Below are 21,702 nucleotides of genomic sequence, written 5' to 3' on the forward strand. Positions count from 1 at the left end.
GATGGAGCGATTGCGAAGAGTCTTTATCTTACGGTCTAGAATTTCAGCGGGCTACTCTTCACAGGTCATATTAGCTTTTAAATATTCAAGTTCCACGGGCAGCACATCTGATGGATCATGGATGTATCGCTTCAGCATAGACACATGAAACACATTGTGAACATTGCTGAGAGAATGCAAAAGAGCCAACATATAAGTTGCGGAGCCAACTCAGGCTAAGATTTCAAATGGGTGAATATATACCTTGGACTTAGCTTCCCCTTCCTGTGGAATCTATGCAAATCATTAGTAAGAGAGATTTTGAGGAATATCTTTTCTCCCCCTTGAAATTCATTATCTTTCCTGCGGTTACCTGCATAGCTCTTTTGGCATAATTGGACTGCTTTAATTCTTTCCCGAATGATGTCGACCTTGTCACACATCATCTGTATCATTTCAGGTCCAAGCATCCATCGTTCACCTACTTCATCCTAATATAGGGATGTTTTGCACTTTCTACCATACAATGCCTCATACGGAGCCATTCCAATTGTGGCTTGATAGCTATTATTAGAAGCAAACCCCATAAGAGGTATGTATTCTTCCCAATTGCCACTCATTTCCATTGCATAGGCCTTAAGCATATCTTCCAGTATTTGTATAGTTTGCTCTGACTGCCCATCGGTCTATGGATGGAAAGCAATACTCAAATGCACCTGTTTCCCCAAAGCTTGTTGGAGACTCTTCCAGAATCTAGATTTAAATCTTGAGTTCCTATCTGACACAATGCTTACCGGTACTCCATGTAAACAGACTATGTTTTCCATATAAAGTTGGCTAACTTATCTATAGAGTAATTGGTCTTGATGGGAATAAAATGAGCAGTCTTGGTAAGCCTATCAACTACCACCCAAATTACATCCATTCCTTTGGGTGAACGGGGTAGTCCTGTGACAAAATCCATAGTGATCTTATCCCATTTCCACTCTGGTATGGGGAGCAGGTGAAGAGTGCCATATGGTCGGTGCCAATCTGCCTTGGCCTTCTGACACACGAGACATTTTGCTACATACAAGGCAATAGTGGTCTTCATTGCTGGCCACCAATAGCTTTATTTAAGATCTTTATACATCTTTGTACTTCTAGGATGAAACTTAGAACTGTGTGCTTCCTTCACAATCTTATCCTGTATCTCTATGTCATCAGGCACACATAATCTGTCCCGAAATAGAAATGCCCCATCATTGGCTATTGTGAAGTCAGGGTCATTCATTGTCTACTCTTGAATTTCAGCTTGATCCTTTGCAGCTCAGGATCCAATGATTGTGTCACTATCACCTCTTGTCTGATGGATAGATGTATCTGTAAGGCTGACAAGGATATAGTCAACTATTTAACATCATCTGGCTGATACTCAAGCTCCAAGGTTGCTCCCTCATATAGAAGGATTTTATCCATTAACATTGCCTCTTTTATAAGCTGTGGGCTGACAGCTAAGTACGAAAGTGATACAGTTTGAGCCTTCTGACTTAATGTGTCAGCTACCACATTAGCCTTACTTGGATGATACTGAATATCACAATCATAGTCCTTCATCAGTTTAAGCCATCTCCTCTGCCTCATGTTTAAATCTCGCTGGGTGAAGAAGTACTTAAGGCTTTTGTGATCACTGTATATTTCACACTTCTCCCCATATAGGTAATGAAGCCAGATTTTCAAGGCAAAGATGAATGCTGCCAGTTCTAAATCATGAGTGGGGTAGTTCTTTTCATACTCCTTGAGTTTCCTGGATGCATATGCTACCACCTTGCCGTGTTGTATAAGAACACAACCCAACCCTATCTTGGATGCATTAGTATAGACTATCATCCCACCTATACCATTCGGAATGGTCAATACAGTAGCTAACACTAACCTCTTTTTCAACTCTTGGAAACTATTTTCACACTCTTTTGACCATTCAAACTTTACACCTTTCCTGGTTAACTTAGTTATGGGTGCCAAAATTTGAGAAAAATTTTCGATAAAGTGCCGGTAGTAGCCTTCTAAGCCCAAAAAGCTTCTGATCTCGATTACATTCTTAGGTGCTTCCCACTCTACTACAACTTTTACTTTTTCTAGGTCCACCTCAATCCCATTCTCAGACACCATGTATCCTAGGAATCCGATGTGCTTGAGCCAAAACTTGCACTTGTTGAATTTGGCATACAACTGTTGTTCTCTTAATCTCTGTAGTACCATTCTCAGGTGTTTTTCATGTTCTTCTTACTTCGAGTAAATCAGGATGTCATCAATGAAAACAATGGCCTACTTATCAAGGACATCATAAAATACTCAATTTATTAAATCCATGAAAGCAACCGATGCATTGGTTAGCCTGAAAGACAACATCAAGAATTCATAATGACCATATCGGGTTTTGAAGGCTATCTTTGGTATATCACTCCCCTTTATCTTGAGCTAGTCATAACCCAATCTAAGATCAATCCTTGAAAACACCTTAGCACCTTGAAGTTGATCAAATAGGTCATCGATGCGTGGTAACGGATACTGGTTCTTAATGGTCAACTTGTTCAGTTCTCGGTAATCGATGCACATATGCAGACTACCATCCTTCTTTTTGATAAATAAGACTGGTGCACCCTAAGGTGAGACACTTGGGCGTATAAACACCTTTTTCAACAAATCCTGCAACTGTGTCTGCAGCTCTTTTAATTTGGCTGGTGCCATTCTATACGGAGCTTTAGACACTGGGGCAGCTCTAGGTATTAGGTCAATGGCAAACTCCAGCTCTCTGTCAAGCAGAAGCTGAGTTAGATCATCTAGGAAAACATCAGGGAATTCCTTGACTACCTATAATTCCTCTAGTGGCGTAACCTTTGCATCCACATCTAGTACAGGTGCAAGGTAGCCCTGACATCCATCTTCTAGCAATTTCACCCCTGCAATACAAAGATGATAGTCTTTCTAGGTCTCTTTGACCTTTCAGCTTGATAAACAAGCTCTACTCCATCATCTTTCACCTTAACTTGTTTCTCAGCACACATCACATTTGCCCAATAAGCCGACAACCAATCCACACCTAGAATGACATCAAAATTCTACATGTTGAATTTGATAAGCTGGGCATCCAGTTTCTTCCCATTAATCCCAACTAAACATGGCCCACAGATCCCTTTCAACTGTTCCACTATGTCGGTAGGCGTGCTAACAACTAGCTTGCATTCTAAGGTCTTAGATGGCACATCAAGCTTCTTAGCAAAATCTCTTAGACACAAATGAATGTGATGCCTCAGAATCGAATAAGACATATGTAGGTATATCTGATACAAATAAGACACCTAGTATTGCATTGCATATAAGTATAATAGGTTGCTCAAATTTTAATCATAAGGTCTTTTGAATTAAAGTGTACCTGCTAGTACTTTTGTACTGGCTTCAGCTTCCTCAGCTATTAGGACATACATCCTACCCTAAGGCTGGTTTCATAGATTGTAATTTATCTAGTCTAATGCATCTAATTTCATCACATTCTGATATCGTACGAAGAAGTTACGGCATTTGTGGCAGTCGATGGCAATTTCAGAATTAAAGATGAATTTTTTAAAAGAAGTGTTCTCTATGTAATGATACGACAAAAATCCGCTCTTTCCAACGGTTCTGATTTTGTGTTCCGATTCTGTATGAGGAAGATGCATAATTAGAAAGGTCTAGGAGAATTTTAGTCTTTTTACATGGCTAAGTTAGATGATCTAGTTTTCTGGAAAGTCGTAGAGCATCTAGTCACGGTTCCAACGCACTTCATTTCATCTCGATCGGATATCATATGAAAAATTTACATGTGTTTCCATAAAGCCGGTTTGAAAATCCAAACCAAAAAACCAACAGTAGCACTCAGCTAGTGGGGGTTCTTTTAGAAATTTGCTTGAATATGTGGTGGGTTTTCTTGTAATTATAAGAATCCAGGGGGCTGATGAGTGATTTAAAGAATTGGTTCTTGATCAAGTGTGACACATGTGCATGGTGCACCATGCATGATTTTCTTCCCTTGGATCTGATTAGATATAGTTTAGATGAAGCCAATCCGATGGTTGAAGACAATTTGTGCTTTATCAAAAAGCAATGGACATCACCATGTGATGTGTCAGCATATGGTGATGTGTCAACACAAACCAATCCGTGACCGACAACGTGCTTGGTGCTGATGCAGGCACAAACGGCTTGCGTCAGCATGCGTCATGCTTACATCAAGATGACATCATTAAGATTCCAATCCTGTGGTTCTATTTTTTTGTCTGTTATTTAAATCAAATGGATCAGATTGAAATATTCTTTTTGATGAGACCTACGGCCAGATCTGCACCTATGTTGTGCACACCGCCGACGTAGCCTACGTCAACCATTGAAGATTCCATTTCAGGCTATCTCATTGCTCCAACTTCAAAAGGTCATATCTCTCTAACCACAAGGCCAAATTCATCCATTAAAGTTGCAACTTCTTCATTTTTTTAAGCTCTACACATTAAAAGAAAATAATTAGGGTTTTAATGAGTGAAAAGCTATGATTTTTGTGTGTAAAACTCCTCCCTCCATTGTTGACCATTGAAAAGCTTGAAGGCTTCATGTGAGTTGTTTTACACTCCATTAATGGTAGTTTAGAAGGGTAGTTGGGTGGTATTGATGATATCTTATTTCTAAGCCAAGTGAAGAAGACGAATGAAAAGAGGAGCTTCCCCCTTTGTTGGTAGAACCATGAATGCGTTTTGTTGCCCAATGGGAGTTTTGTTTACTCAATTAATAAGGGTTTAAGGAGGTGGTTAATGTGTGTTGATGATGCATTGACTCAAAGACAAAGAGGAAGAGAAGAAACCAAATGAGGGTTTTCTTGTGGTTACCTTAAAGAGCAAGAAGCCAAAGGGGAGAGAAGGTGTGAACACCAAGCTTGTTAGTGCAAGTTTTCAGTCATCCTAGGCAACCGGTTGTGAGATTCCCTAACCTTGAATTTACGTTATATGTGTATAATGATATATATGTATGCTAGGGTTAGTTGTGGATGAATGTATACATGCTAGGTTAGTTGTGGATGTATATGGTAGGTAAGGCTTGACTGTAGGGCATTGATGTAAGCCCAAATTTACTGTATTTTTTATTGAGTGCTTAGTGGATGCTAAGCACTTGGAGTGGGTGCTCCCACGTAGTAGGTGCTACACATTGTACCGGTACTATGAGTTCCATCTCAGCTTCAGTTTGAGAAAATTTCGTGTAGGTGCTCTCGATTGTGGGTGTAGTCAAAGTAGTATATTGAGTAGGTACAAAGCCTTTACAGGCACTATTCTGGGGATGTAGGAAAATTTTCAAACCTCGTAAAAACCCTGTGTTGTGGATGCTTGTTGTTTGTATTTTATATTGAAGTGCATAGAATGCGGAATGGATGTGCACACTTGGAAGTGCCTATGAGAGGCTGAGTATGCATACAACTGTGTGCAAACAAAGATAGGTATAGGGATAGGTGCATCAAGTTTTTCTTGGCCAGACATCGGATAGGTTTTTGGGGATCGGAATTGGACTCACTGATTCACCCCCACTCTCAATGACTATCGGGTTACAACACAAAAAATAGGTCAAACTTCTAAAGGAGGCATAGCCAAACACACCACTTCAGTTTTAGCACTTATAAATTGAGGTCACACATACATACACTAAGTAGATAGTAATTCAAAATTTAATCTAGAAGAAAAAAAAAGCATAAAAATCCTGATTCCACTACTTGTATTTAAATAAAAATATTAATTCTAGTAATAAACTTTGTCATGCCTTGATTATGTGTAAGCTGAAGTGAAACTTGATTGATTTGGAGTGATGGTATTGGAACCGAATTATTGATGAAGAATTTGCTCTCTTGAACTTGAAAACTCTTGATACTTGTCACTTGAACCAATTCTTTCCTAGAACTAGAAAGTTTGAAAGCTAGAACTATGGATTACACTAATTAAATTAACTAAACTATGAACTAAATTAACAAAGTAAACTAATAATTAAACAAACTAACAATTAAAAACTGAATTGCATTATCATTAATCACTTGAATAAAATCTTGAAGAAACATAAGGAGAGAGAGAAGAGAACTGAGCATAAACTAGGCAAAAAAACTAGAAAATAAACTAAGGGGAATAATCTTCCAAGGAGAGGGGGGGAAGGGGCTTTGGTCTTGCCTCCTTCCTTCTAAAAGTCTTCTTTAAAAAAAGAAAGAAAATAAAATAAAATTCAATCTTAGTAAAAATGTCACTCCCGTGCCTTGACTCGGTCTAATTTGAACTGTTATGATAGGTCTCGTACCAGAGATCGGAAGCACGACTGGGTTTTGGCTTGCAGCTGCCCATTGCCAAAGGGGGAGAGATGACCCCAAGTGTTCGTGCATCGCGTGCTAGTCTAACTGGAGGGGGTTCGTACATTTTGACCCCAGACGGTAAGTGACTCGACTCCTCACACATGAATCCCGGCACATACCAAAGTTGCCGAAAGACCCTAAGCATAACCGAGAGAAACTACCTACGAAAGGCCAGTTGGTGGACAACAAGGAGTCAAGATAGCAAGCTGTCTTGACCACAAGAAATAAGCCACCAGAAGCACTGGGCCTGAATCCGATTGGGTGTTTCCTATGAGCAAAATAGGCTGCTGTAAAGGTTCTGATGCCCGTGGGTCCTGCCATTCACATTGTAGATAGTCTCAGATGATCCCAAATCATCCTCCACATCATCCTCCTGATGTGAGGACATTGTGGACCTAAGTGGTCCAGTTCTTGGACTCCGAAAGCTGTATTAACCCGATCGATCCGAATAGGGTCCAACCAAACAAACCCTAAGGTCCAACTTAACACATAAGTAGGAAATGAGGATTTCATTTCCTCATTTCCTTTCTGCTCAATGTAGGAGAGGAGAGAAAGAGGAGAGGAAGAAAGAAGAAGAAGAAGAGGAAGAAGAGGGTGGAAGTCTTACTTTGGTGTCGGTTGTTGCCTAGTTGCCAGAATTGTTGCCAGAGGTAAATGCAATCATTCCTACTACACTCACTCTTCATTTTGACCTAGGTTAGGCTAGGTATGGGTGTAATATTGTGCACAAACCCTCTTGAGGTCATGGAATACATGTTCCACCTCCCCGGTGCCATTGCCAAGCTCAAACCAAGCTCGGTGAGCTCCGACAACAAGAATTGCCAAAGGACCAACTAGGGTTTTGATCGGTCAATCGACGTATCTCCCAAATGGCTTGGTGAGATATGGATTTTATTGGCTTATAATGGTGCTAGGAACATTCCCTACAACCTCCACAAAATAAATCTCGATGATCGGGCCCGAGCTGGAAAGCCCTAATTCAAGTTGGACAATTTTGTACTGTCACAAGAAATAAGCCACAGGAAACACTGGGTCTGCTTTCGGTGGGCTATTTTCGGTGAACCACAGAGCTCTATGAGCTCTTTGCCACCACCACCAGAAATAGGACTGATATTTTCGGTGGAAAACTCCTGTTTTCGGTGGGTGTTTTAGTGACATTTCTGTCACTGGGAAACATTGTCTGTATCCTTTAGGGGTGACCCAAGTGGGACTTTCCCAATGTTCCTGACATATATTGATGTATGATTACCCTTGTGTCTAGGACAGCGATGCGCACGAGCCCCGAGAGCAGAATTGAGTTGATCGATCGGTGGCCTTATCTGAACCCTAACACACACAGAGATAAATAAGGTGAGGGATGGATTGCTTTATTTTGGGAATGTTTATTATTTTAGAATTGCTCACATGTGTGGACTTAATATGTTTAATTATATTGCTCACATGATGATGACGATTATCATATGTTTTGTTCTTATGGAATTGATATGTATGATGGGATCTGATGTGGCTGAGGCATACCGGTACCATGATCGCCGTGTGTTTGTTGTATGTATGAGACGAAATCTGGCATGGCCAAGGTGGTACCGATGCCGTGATTGCCATATGCATGTTGCATTCATGCATTGATTATGTCCATTAGAGTTAGTTGTAGTCACAGATTACACCTTATGGACATTGTGTTACCGATATCATGTGCTCCGGGAATACATTTGGAAATGGATATGCATCGTGGCTGATGATTGGCACCGGTATTGCATAATCGATACTCAACTGTTATATGCATGCTAGATTGGGTAAACGGTCTTAGGTTTCACTTTGTGGCTGATGTGTTACCGGCATGGTTTTAAGTATCTCTGATACCGATACGATACCCTCCGATACGTATCTTAAATTTAGCCGGCCGATACGATACACACCGATACGATACATGGAATTTTTAAAATCCTTTCGTATCGATATATATCCTACAATACATACCGATATGCATCAATATACCACCAATACACATTGATACGATACGATACGATATGCCTCGATACGACTTAATAGAAAATATAAAATTGAGGTAAAATGTACGTTTCAGTATGTATTGGTACGTATCGGTGAGTATCGGTATGTATATATCGGCACGTATCGATGAGTATCGGTACATATCGGTGAGTATCGATGCGTATTGGTGAGTATCGGTACGTATCGGTGAGTATCGGTATGTACCGATACAGTGCGCTACGGTCATATAATGGCCAAGATGGATAATTTTTCAGAAAAACACGATTTTTTGAAGGGTTTTTGTTCCAAAGTTGCTGTCAGCCATATTTCTCTCTAACTAAAGTGGAAATCAAGGTTGGGAACAAGGATTTTACATTTATGGGACAACTGCAAACCTTGAATTCTTAGTATGATACCCTCAATTTAGTGTTTATGCATAATACATGTTATCAATAGCTTTTTTTAACAAATTCTTTATGCAAAAGTGTTTAAAAAAATGTTTACTATCCATTTATGTGTGCATCTTTAGCGTATCTTAGTGTATCTTCGATACGATACGATATCCTCCGATACGTATCTTAATTTTGACCGACCGATACAATGACCGATACCGATACTTTAATCCTTGGTTACCGGTATCGTGTACCTAGGACTGTATTTGGAGATGGATTACACTTTATGGCCGATGTGTTACCGGTATTGTGTAATTCATACTAACTGTATCCTTATGAAGGCATGAAGCATGTATGTGGTTAGGTATCACTCTCTATGCTACGAGCCCTTTCTAATAGGGGTAATGTGTTGGATAACCCATGGTGGTATGTTCGATGTGCCTTTTTGGAATGCCACACCCATAGTACAATGTGATTGTTGTCGAAGGCAGAAACTTGTCCAGCATGTGGTACTAGTGTCGTGACAGCCAGGAGGGGGTTGTCAGGGGTTTGCTGGGTGACCCATAGACGCATACAAGGACCGACAGGCTTCTATTCACTGCTCGAGTTTGTATCCCTATGTAGTCGATGGTGGTTCTGAGACGAGGGATATAGCCTAATATGTCATAGTATAGTAGCATTTACCAGACTTAGTTGTATTATTAGGTGGATAATAAAATAAATGAATTGCATCACGAGCATCATGGACTATGTGTTTAATTTCTGTAATCATGCATCATAGATTATTACTACGATTGTTATACTTGGATGTGCTTGAACCCCACCCCTCACTGAGTGAGTTGGAAAGCTCACCTCACATATAAACACTTTGTAGATGATAATGCGGTACGTTCGTGCCTATGGCTAGTGACCTCTTTCCTCTGGGCCCGAGTACAGATTGAGTGACTAGTGGATGCCAGGAGGAGTATGGCCACGACTGTACTTGTGACTTTTGTGCATATGCGACACTATGAGGTGTTCGATGTATTTTTGATTATTTTGATACAGGTCTATGGATATTGTGTTTTAAATTTGATATGTGTAAGTCTTGAAGGATTGTAAATAGAATAACTCGGTTATTGATATTATGTTATCATTAGATATTTCTCCACTTATTTATGATTCTGCTATATTACTCTTATTCCACTGCTATTAGTTGGTTTGTGATGTGAGATTGTGAAATGTTAAGGTATTACTATCAGAGATCCTGATAGGTTTGTAAGAGAAATATGTGTCTTACTCATACCAGCAGTATTCCTAATTGTAAGTTGGGTTTACTAGAAGTGGGGTGTGATAGCTATAGTATCAGAGGGTGAAGCTCTGCCTTAACTCAGAATCTCGACCAAACCACGACTTAGGGAAATTAGGATTTAAATAAAAACATAAAAGACAACAATAATAGAATTGCACAAATTAGGAGACAATCATAGGTGTTAAAGCCATTTCATTAGATAAGGAACTTGATTATATAGCTTAAACCTTTTTCATAAGAAAATAAAATACTGAAAGCTGGAAAGCCTAACTATCCTAAGTCTAGGAAACTCAAATAACTAAAGCAAATGACAGAAAGGAAAATTCAACTAAAACCTAAAACATCAAACTCAAATAAAACATGGAAGTGAAATCCTAAAAGCTACAGTGGCAAACATGCCACTAACCCTATTGATCGTGCTCCTGCTAATCCTACTAGTGTTGGTTCTGTCCTTGCCCTTGAGCTTGGTTCAGACCATGTGTTCCTGGAGGTGGCACCGGAATACCTAGATGGAAGACCATCGCATGCATCTGTGCCTTAAAGGAGGCCACTCTATTGTCCATAAGACAATAAGTCCTATCCACGCTCTCAAGGTGGTTGTCCATGCTCCTTGTGATGTGGTAGTGTCCAAGTGGGCCATAACATCGTTGATAGCGTAAGGCCTCGCACCCCTGGTGCCCTGGGAAGTGGAAGCAACCCTGGAACCCATAGCCTGTGGGTTAAGTGGTGGAATACCACCAACACCACTAACCCTAGTAGCTCCTCTCCCTACCCCACCAGCACCTCTGCCAATGCCTCCACCAACATCACTGGCATTGCCACCAATATCATCGGCACCACCACCCTCTACCTCATAGGTTGCTTGTCCTCCTCAACAAGTGACGCCTCGCTCATGTCTAGAGTCATCTTCCTCAGGGAGTCTTGGTTGAAGTCTATGACCTCGTCACCCAAGCGTTCCTCACCCTCCAAGTCCACCCTATAGCAAAGGAAGATGTCTATCAGTATCCTTTCATAGCATAGATTCCCAACTCGGCAGTCCACTCCCTTGGTCCGAGTTACCACAGTCCACATCAAAAGGTAAGGAAGACATATCTGCGGCCCCATGTAAATGCAATAAGTCACATAGGCATGCAAGATGGATACCTCGTCGTAATGCCTACAGGTGGGGAGAACGTTCAATTGGACTGCTCAGCAAACAACCTTTAGAGTGGCCAGGTAGTTGGTTGCGTGATCCCATCCAGGAGCCTCCTTGGTCAACATATTATTTAACTCTTGAAGGGTGTCAGGACTCTAGAAATCATGAACTGGAGTCCAAGGCGGGCAATAAACCAAGTCACCGGTGTTATCAACCATCAAGATGTTGGCCAACTACCTCATATCAAAGGATATCTCAACCCCCTTCACATAGGAGGTGATCCGCATCTCCTCGGTACCAAGGTTCGTGCACTATAAGTTAGAGTAAAATAGCCTCACCAACTGTGTGTAGTAATACTTGTTGGGTTTTAAGATGTAGCACCACCCGATCGCCTCAAAGCATTAATGGAGACAGAACACACGAAAGTCTCTTGTCCTCACATATTTTCCCAGGTCCACATTACGATACTCGAAGCATTCCCAACAATCTTGCTCAACCATAGAGAGGAATAGGAGTGGGTTGAACTATGCTGCAGCGGTAGCATCTTGCTCCTCTTGCTTAATGGCATGGCGGGTACGTACACGGAATCTATACATTTTTGCAAGATGATTCCTAAGGATTTAAGAATGAAAACCTAGTTTAATGGCTTGAAGTAAAGCTCACAGAGAAGAAAATCTCAAAACTAGGTTAAAGAAAGTAGAAACATACCGTTGGTGTGTAGGCGGCGCCAATCGATCGTGAAATCATAAGGAAAAGGTGTGGAATGAGTTGGAAAACCCTTCTTGGCCATTTCCTTTCCTTCTCCATGAGTTAGAATAGGGTTTGGTGACCTAAGACACAAACTCAAGTCTATTTATTGCCATTTGAGGTCCACCGGAAACACTGGACCTGCTTCTGGTGTCTGTTTCCGGTGAAAGAAAAGGACCCAGTTTGCTCTTTGTTTTGGTCACCGAAAATAACACTAATATTTTTGGTGAACTAATCTATATTTTTGGTGAAAAACGCCCCTGTTTCTGGTTGACTAAATTGGGAATAATTTTTTTTTTCTAAATCATATCAATAATTGTTTGCTCGAGTGTGTGCCACTTCGGGATATGCGTGCGATCCGATCCCAATATGTGTGGACCCACTTATGCATGCTCTAACCATAATTTTGCCTTATGTATATGTGTGGGACCCACTATTATGTATGTGTTCCAATTATATACAACCTTGTATATGGATGTGAACTAATTGGTTCCTCCATAGGAATCATGTCACGCCAGAACACTCGGTCACGATCCCAGTCATGCCCGTCACCTCCCACTTCCCCTACACGGAATCAGGGTAGACCCTGCAATGCACCCTTGGCTCCGCCAATACTTACTGCACATGATGTGGCCTCCATCATAGATAACATGATGCAGGGAGTTGAGGAAAGACAAAATCAATTCATGGCTGGGATCGATAATCGAATCCAAGTGGCAATGGGAGCTCGTAGTGCCCACAGCTCCTACTCCATCGCCACCCATTCCAGTACCCACTGGATAGGCTACCCTTCAAATATCAGATGGGGCACAAGTGCATGGGAAAGTGCAAATGTACATGGGGTATGTACAAGACCTGATGCCAGAACCATCCTAGGCCCATGTTGAGGGCTGGAAAGACTTGACAAAAATGATGGAGAATATTCAATGGCTTAGGCCCCCATGTTTCTCCAAGGTGGGCTAAGATTTGTTATATCCATCAAGATGGATTGGTGGTATGGAAAATGTGTTCAGCCAAAGGGGCTGCACCGAAGACCAAAAAATTTTATGTGCGAGCTATCATCTACAAAATGAGGCTGATGATTGGTAGAGTGCTGTTGAGCCCATTCTGAGGGCGAGTAACCCAAACCCTACTTGGGAAGGCTTCAAAGGGGCCTTCTTTGAGAAATATTTTCTAGAAAGCTTCCGGGATAGAAGGGAGAGTGAATTCTCTCAATTGGTGCAAGGTTCCTGGTCTATGCTCGGGTATCAACAACGTTTTGAGGAGCTATTCCATTTTGCTCCTGAGCATCTCAGAGGTGATAGGGCCAAAGCAAAGAAGTTTTAGAAAGGGTTGAGGCCAGGTATTGGATCAACCATAGTTGGGTTGAAACTGCAGACTTATGACGAGGTGGTCCAAGTGGCCAAGTCTATTGAAGATCGACATGGAGATAATTTCTCGACCCAGCAGGGAATGGGTACTGAAATAAAAATAAATTAAAAGAAAGAGGATAAAGCTAGAGAGAGACTCACAAGTAGGTTTCTCTACTTAGCCCAAGGGATGCATCATAATATGAGCTTCGCTACTTGACCAGAAAGTCACTCTTACAAGGTTTACTCTACTTGGCTTTAAGGAAAGGGAGGCAATTAAAATGAAAACAATAAAATGATGGTTCTATGGCTAGGAGGGGCAAAGCCAACATATACACTAGCCATGAACCTTGGGGGAAGAGGAAAGCAATAATGTAATGACTGAAATTAAAATCCTAAATTAAGAGGGAATGAGAGGGGGGGGGAGAAGACTATTGAAGAAGCCTCCCTACCTGAATCAATGCTTGAACTTGAAAGCTTAGGTGATTTGAGATACTATCAACCCTAAAAACCAGATCTAGAATGAATCAAATCTGAAATTTCTAGGCCTGGAGAAAACAAATCTTGAAAAAAAAACTGAAATTGAAAAAGAGATGCCTCATGGCTCATGATCTTGTCACCTAGATCTAAGCCTAGAACTATAACTCAAAAATTACAATTAAATTGCATAAATCATAAACATAAAAGGCTGAATAAAAATAAAAGAGTGCTTGCATTAATTGAAATAAAAAAAAATTATTACAAAAGTGATTAAAGCAAAAACAAAGAAGAACTAAAACTAAAGACAGTGAGAGAGGGAGAGAGAGAGCAACTACAAAAAAATCTAGAAGAAGAAAAAAGTGCTTCCTCCCCTTGTGTTGATTCTATTATATAAAGAATGGGGGAGGGAAACTAACGATTTTAGCTTATAAAAAAAAGGATTTTCTTTTGATCTTGTTGATGAGGTGGAGGAGAGAGAAGAGAGAAAGAGAGAAAACGTGTGGAAGGAAAATCTCACACAATTTTTCTTGCCTTTTTTTTTCCTTTTTTTTCTCCCTTTTTCTATTTTTCTCTCTTCTTGCACAAGAAACCCCCTTTCGCCAATTTTTCTTACTTGGATTTGGACAATATTCTATTTTAATGAGAAATTTCATCCATGCCCTTGTCTTTTCCTTTTCTTTTTTTTTTTTCTTTTACTTTTCTATTTTTTCTCTTCAACTTGCACGTAACCCTCTTGGCTGACCTCCTTACTTTAAGTGATGACTAGGAGAGAGAAAATCTTTCAAAAAAAATCTCCAACAAATGGTAGCCAAGAGGTTCGAACTTGAGACCTCCTAATAAGGAAGGGATTTTGCACACAACTCACCAATTATGCTAGGTAGTTGTTATTACCAAAAATGAATCTTCAATCACTTAAGGGTGTGGTCCATTGATCCTTGTTGGCATTTCAAATATTCCTTGTACCCATAGAAAAACTGCAGACGGGCTGGTTCTGAATCTCGGTTTAGTTCTGATCCATTATTCTTTTTCTGCCCCAAAAAAAAATCACTTGTACGGTTGACCAAATGAATGTGTGCTTTTAATTAAATACATCCATCTTGCTCAAAATTTCATTCTCTTCATAATCATAAAATGAAATAGGACCTCTTTATGTGTAGAATTGGAGATATAGTGCCCGATAATCCTTAAGGCCTTGAAAATATAAAATATGCAGAAAGAGAGTAAAACACAAGGTAGCTCCATTCTAAATATGAAAAATGCATATTTTACTACCCTAGATTTCACACATAAATGTGTTCATTAGAATTCTCCCACACTTAGACTTTGCTAGTCCTCGAGCAAAACAAAAAGAAAAAGAATAAAAACAAAAAACCTAACTTACTTTCGTAGGAATCACGGTTGCACTTAGCATGTGCAACAAGATTTTAAACTCCTAGGTCACCCCTAGTGGATGAGTTGTGTCTTGTGGGTGTTTGCGGTGAATATACACCTAAAATTCAGAATAAACAAATCCCAACCTTGGCTAAAGGTAAGAGTAATACCGATCATGAGCAAAGATAATTCCTCTTACAAGGGACCCCCACACTTGAACTTTTATTACCCCATATTAATTCCAGGCACTAGCATGTTTCTTAATTTGGAACTCATCTCGTCTTTTCCAAATCATCCTTATCTTAAGGAAAAACTACTTGTGAAGAAATAGGGAACCAATGACTAAGGCATTGGAGTGTTTGACCAAACATGTTACCAAGCATTAATGACATTTGCACATTTTTTTCTCCTTTTTTCGCTTAATAAACTCTATTCTACTCCACTACTTTTGGCCTGAATGACATGGTTGAGCAAACACCAGACACCCAAGTTACTATGTAGCTTTACTTTTTTCATATGCCCACAAAGACAGTGATGCTAGAGTTCTTTCAGAAGTTTCCCCCCTAGGAATTTCAATCAAGACACCGTGCTTCCTGAGGCACAATGCCGTGTCTAATTCCAAGAGAATCAACTCTTACTCTTCTTTATACCAAATTTTACACTTCATTTAAAATTATGCATTTGTCAACTCATGCCAAATTAAAAAGAAGGTCTCAACTCCAAATCAAAAGTACAAGGAACTCATGGACTTACATATGGTCCAGCACCATAAAACAGGGATCTCTTATTTTTCAAAAGAAAGTCCCATCTCAAGACATAGGCTTGTTTCTTTCTTCTCAAGAGGGTTTTTATATGTTCAAAATGGGTACCTTAATCAAAACTTTTATTTTCATACATTAAGCAGCCAAATGGTATGATTATTAGCCAAAAGCCAAAGTAGAACTTTATCCTTGGCAAGCTCAAAAACAAAAAGAAAAACAAAGAAAACAAAGTAAAAAATGCAAAAACTGGTTTCCCCACTATACTTAAGTCATGTGATGTCCTCATTACAAGGAAAGAATTAAAAGCGAAGACAATGCAAGGGGGTCATACCTGATTAAAAGTTAGTCATCAGTGTAAAGAGGTTCATGGAGATCTATGACCTCTTCACTACCAGTAGTAGGAACTTAAGGAACGGTTTCAAACGCTGACCATTAACCTTCGAAATTACCTCTGTTCCTAGATTCAAAATTCCACAACCCCATGGGGATATACATTATGGACAATAAACGGGCCATCCCATTGGGATCTAACCTTATCAGGAAAAAGATACAATTGAGAGTTATACAATAAGATCTTATTCCCAATTGTAAAAGATTTACGTAGAATGTGCTTATCATGGAAAGCTTTGGTCTTTTCCTTGTAAATCCTAGAACTTTCATAGGCATCATTCCTAAGTTCTTCCAACTCAGATAGTTGGAGCCTACAATGAATTCCCACATCAGACAAATCAAAGTTGAGCTTCTTGATGGCTCAAAAGGCCTTATGGTCCAAATCAACTGGGAAGTGACAAGCTTTTTCATACACCAAACTGTAGGGAGACTGACCAAGGTTAGTCTTGAATGCAGTCTGATGGGCCCACAAGGCATCATTGAGCCTAAGGGACCAATCCTTATGGTTAGGATTAACATTTTTCTCCAAGATTTGTTTGATCTTCCTTTTAGATACCTCCACTTGGCCACTAGTTTGGGGTTGATAAGGAATAGATAACTTATGGGTCATCCCATACTTTTTCATTAAGGCCTCAAAAGGCCGATTTAAAAAATGAGTACCCCTATCACTAATTATTGAACGTGGTGCACCAAAGTGGGAAAATATGTTTTCTTTGAGAAACTGGACCACCACTTTATGGTCATTAGATTTATAAGATATGACCTCTATCCATTTAGAAACATAATCAATGGCCAAAAGTATGTATAAATTCTCAAAGGAATTAGGGAATGGTCCCATGAAATCGATGCCCCATACATCAAAGATCTCAACTACCAAAATAGGATTGAGAGGCATCATGTTCCTCCTATTAATACATCCAAAAGACTGGCAGATGGGACAAGCCTTACAAAAATCAAAAGCATCTTTAAAAGGAGTGGGCCAATAAAATCTGCATTGGAGAACCTTTGTGGTACTCTTCTTAGGTCCAAAGTGTCCACCACATGCATGATTATGGAAAAAAGAGAATAAAATACTACTCATGATCAGGAACACATGATCAGATAATCTAATCTAAATATATCTTAAACAAATAAGGATCATCCCAGAAAAGTACTTAACTCAGGAATGAAACCTATGCTTATCTTGGGTGGACCAGTGATCTGGAGTTACACTTGAAACTAAGAAGTTGACAATGTTAGCAAACCATGGTTCACTGGACACTGTAAATAGTTGTTCATCTAGAAAGTTCTCGTTGACTGGAGAATCGACAGTCAAGGAATTGGGAAGCCGGGATAAATAGTCTGCAACTAGGTTTTCAACTCCTTTCTTATCCATAATTTTCAAATCAAACTCTTGCAAAAGTAAAAACCACCTAATGAGACGGGCTTTGGCATCCTTCTTCTGAATTAGGTATCTATGCAGAATGATCAGTATATACCACCACAGGTGAACCAACTAAATAAGACTGAAACTTTTCTAATGCAAACACAACAGCTAAAAATTCTTTTTCAGTGGTTGTATAATTGAGTTGTACATCATTTAAGGTCCTACTAGCATAGTAAATGATAGTGAGCAACTTATTAATCCTTTGACCCAGAACTGCTTCTATAGAAAAATCCGAAGCATCACATATCAGTTCAAAATGTTCAGTCCAAACAGGTGGTTGAACAATGGGTGCATTGGTAAACTCCTTCTTAAGTTGCTTGAAGGATTCTAGGCACTCTTTAGAAAACTCAAAAGTTTGATCTTTGGTAAGTAATGAAGTGAGAGATCGGGCTAACTGACTAAAGTGCTTAATAAACCTTTTGTAGAAGCCCCCCATGCCCTAGAAAAGACCAGACGTCCTTAGCAGATTGAGGAGGTTATAAATTATCAATTAAATCCACTTTGGCTCTATCTACCTTAATTCCCTCCTTGGATATTACATGGCCTAAAACAATACCAGATTTAACTATAAAATGACATTTCTCCCAATTCAAAACCAAATTCTTAGATATACACCATTTCAAAACTATGGAAAGATGATGAAGACATTCAGAATAAGAATTTTTATGAATTTAAAAGTCATCCATAAATACTTCTAAGAACTTTTCGCCCATGTCAGAAATGCTCACCATGCATCATTGGAACGTAGCAGGGGCATTACAAAATCCAAAGGGCATACACCTGTAAGCAAATGTTCCATATGGACATGTAAAAGTGGTCTTATATTGGTCCTTTAAAGCAGTTGGGATCTGGTTATAGCCAAAATATCTATTAAGAAAATAATAATATTCATGTCCAGCTAATCTCTCTAACATCTGGTCAATGAATGGCAATGGAAAGTGATCCTTTCAGGTTGCCACATTAATTTTCCTATAGCCTATGGACACTCTCCACCCTGATTGGACACGAGTTGGAATTAGTTTGTTATTGGCACTGGGAACTATAGTAACACCAGACTTCTTGGGCACTACATGAACTGGGCTTATCTATTGGCTATCAAAAATATGATAAATTATTCCATGATCCAAGCACTTTAGGATCTACCTTTTAATGGCTTCCATCATCACCGTAGCTCTTCTTTGGGGTTTCGTGGATGATTTGGAATCTTTCATAAGATATATATGATGTTGCACAATAGAAGGACTTATAGCCTTGATATCAGCCATGGTCCAACCTAGGGCTTCCTTATTTCCTTTTAACACTTTAAGTAACTCCTCTTCCTGGCTAGAAGTCAAATTTAAAGAAATTATTACAGGAAGAGTCTGGTTAGGCCCTAGGAAAGCATACCTCAAATTAGATGGCAACTCCTTAAGATCTAGCTTAGCGGGCTCAACTATGGAAGGTTTGGGAATGGAATTGGAAAGGGGTCCTAAGGGCTCCACAGGTGTGTGAAGACTTAGGACTTCAGAAAATAAAGTTTCACTATCATCATCCAACTCATCCAAATACTCTTAGAATTCTCAATCAAATTATTATCAAAGTTGGTAATTAAATCATTAGAAAAATCTAGAAAATCCTCAAGCATATTGATCTCTTCTTCCATATGTGGTTGCTTGTCTATCCTAAACATGTTAAACTCAACAGTTTGGTTGCCAAAAGATAACCTTAGGAAACCATTCCAGCGATTGATTAATGCATTACTGGTAGCCAAGACTGGTCTTCCTAGAATTATTAGGATCTCATCCTTGGTTGAGAAGGGCTTGGTATCTAACATAATGGAATCAACAAGGAAAATAAATTCCCCCACCTTTAGTAAGACATCCTCAACCATCCCTTCAGGAATCTTAACAGACCTATTTTCCAACTGAAGAGTAGTTCTAGTGGCTTTCAATTCTTCCAATCCTAGTTGCTTATACACATGGTAAGGCAAAAGATTCACACTTGTGCCAAAGTCAAGTAAGACATGCTCAATGTAGGTATTGCCTATGACACAATCTATGGTAGGGCTCCCGGGATCCTTATACTTGGCTACTATAGGCTGAGTAATTATGGAACTAATGTTACCTGCCAAGAATACCTTTTTGGGCACACTAGTGATATGTGTATGAGTACACAAATCTTTCAGGACCTTTGCATGGGCAGAGATCTGGGATATGGCATCCAAAAGAGGGATGTTCACTTCTACCTTTTTGAAGACTTCTAAAATTTTATCCATGGAAGCAGTCTTTTTTTTGTTACCAAATGATTAGGAAATGCGATAGGAGGAACATAAGTAGTGTTAGGGATTTACCCTTTTTCAGAAGAATCATTAGGTTCATCAAATGAACTTGGAACAGGAGGTACACTTACATCCTCAACTGAAGGAGAGTTAACAGGAGTAATGGATGAGGAAGATTTAGGAACACTCTGTTGGTACTCTCTACCACTCCTAAGGGCATAAACAACATTACATTGGTTGGAGGGCCCTTATTGGGTCTGACCTTGTACTATATTCAGTGATGCATTAGTTGGTGCTCGTGAACTAACAAGCTAATGATGCCGAGGGTTAGGCTCTGGTTAACTGGATAAAGTTTCCTCCTCCCTTTCATGCATAATTGAGACAATTTGGCTGAGTTCTCTCGTATGATTTTGATGATTTGTTATAAGGAGGGCCATATTTTTTCCCAGTCACTTATTCTACTTGCCTCTCAAGTGTTGGTAAATCCAGGGGGATGCTGATAAGATGATAGGAGCGGGGCCCTAGGAAAACTAGCATGAGGTCCTACATTTGCCCTGGAAAAAGTATTTTGAGAAAAAGATTATTGTGCAAAGGGAGGCCTTTGGGGTCCAGGTTGACCTTGATTATGGAAATTGGAAGGCCTTGCTTGGTTGCCCTGATTCCAGGAGAAATTTGGGTGATTTCTCCATCCTAGATTGTTAGTGTTACTATATAGATTATTCTAGTATAAGGCATTAGCACTATCATTAGAACTTCCCCCAGAGGTGTTGGGGCATTCTTTTATTACATGTCTAGGGGTCTGGCACCAAGCACACATCTTAACCAAATTGACTGATAATGGTTCTCTAGGAACAATAACCTTAATCCTCTTGATTAAGCTATTTAAATGAGCTTCCTTGGCTACTATCCCATCTATGAAATATCCTTTCCCTCCTATGATTCTTTCACTCTCTTGGGTTGATTCCCACTCATGGGTTTTGTCAGCTAAGTCAAGTAAGAATTCTCATGTCTTTCCTTCATCTGTAAAGGATGTGAATCCCTCAGTGCATATAGACTCTATCTTTTGTTTAGTTGGGTAATCGATACCCTTATAAATTACTTGACATAAATGCCATAAGTCTAGGCCATGGTAAGGGCATTCATGGAGTAGATCCTTGAATCTCTCCAAATGTTTGGAAAATGACTCACTAAGCTTTTGCCTAAACTGAAGGATATCACTTCTAAACTTATTGGTCTTGTGAGTTGGGAAAAACTTTTTGAGGAAGACAACTGTGAAGTGCTCCCATGAGGTTATGGAATTGGTGGGTAACCCATACAACCACTTCTTAGCTTGGTCTTTCAATGCAAACGTGATGAACCAAATCTCAACAGCATCATTAGAAAGCTGTTGGATCTTAATTAGAACACATACCTATTCAAATTCCCTTAGAAATAGGTATGCATCCTCAGAGGTTAGCCCATAAAAGTGGGGTAACATAGTGATGTACTGAGATTTGCACTCAAAATTATTGCCCTGGGCTTGTGGTAGAACTATGCAGGAAGGTTGGGCTACTCTAGTAGGGTAGATCCTATCTTTCAGAGATTTAGGTGGAGGGTTTTGCTGTTGGTCCCCCATATTGAAGGGTTTTAAAGAGAGGTCACTACTTGTTGGAGCTCTTCTTTCTAATCGATTCTTAGTATTATGTACCCACCTAACACTCATGCAATAGAAAACTACCCACAACTAGAGTAAGACAAGCACAAAAGA

The 21,702-nt window shown here is 39.7% G+C and overlaps 1 non-coding gene across 1 annotated transcript; it reads left to right on the forward strand.

The window, feature by feature from the left end:
* The first annotated feature begins 21,076 nt into the window (after positions 1-21,076).
* LOC122070419 lies at positions 21,077-21,183 on the forward strand. Its single transcript, XR_006137781.1, has one exon. It is a non-coding gene; the product is annotated as a small nucleolar RNA R71 (small nucleolar RNA).
* Positions 21,184-21,702: the final 519 nt, after the last annotated feature.

This window comes from Macadamia integrifolia, unplaced genomic scaffold (genome assembly GCF_013358625.1).
Source record: "Macadamia integrifolia cultivar HAES 741 unplaced genomic scaffold, SCU_Mint_v3 scaffold910, whole genome shotgun sequence".
Classification (NCBI taxonomy): domain Eukaryota; kingdom Viridiplantae; phylum Streptophyta; class Magnoliopsida; order Proteales; family Proteaceae; genus Macadamia; species Macadamia integrifolia.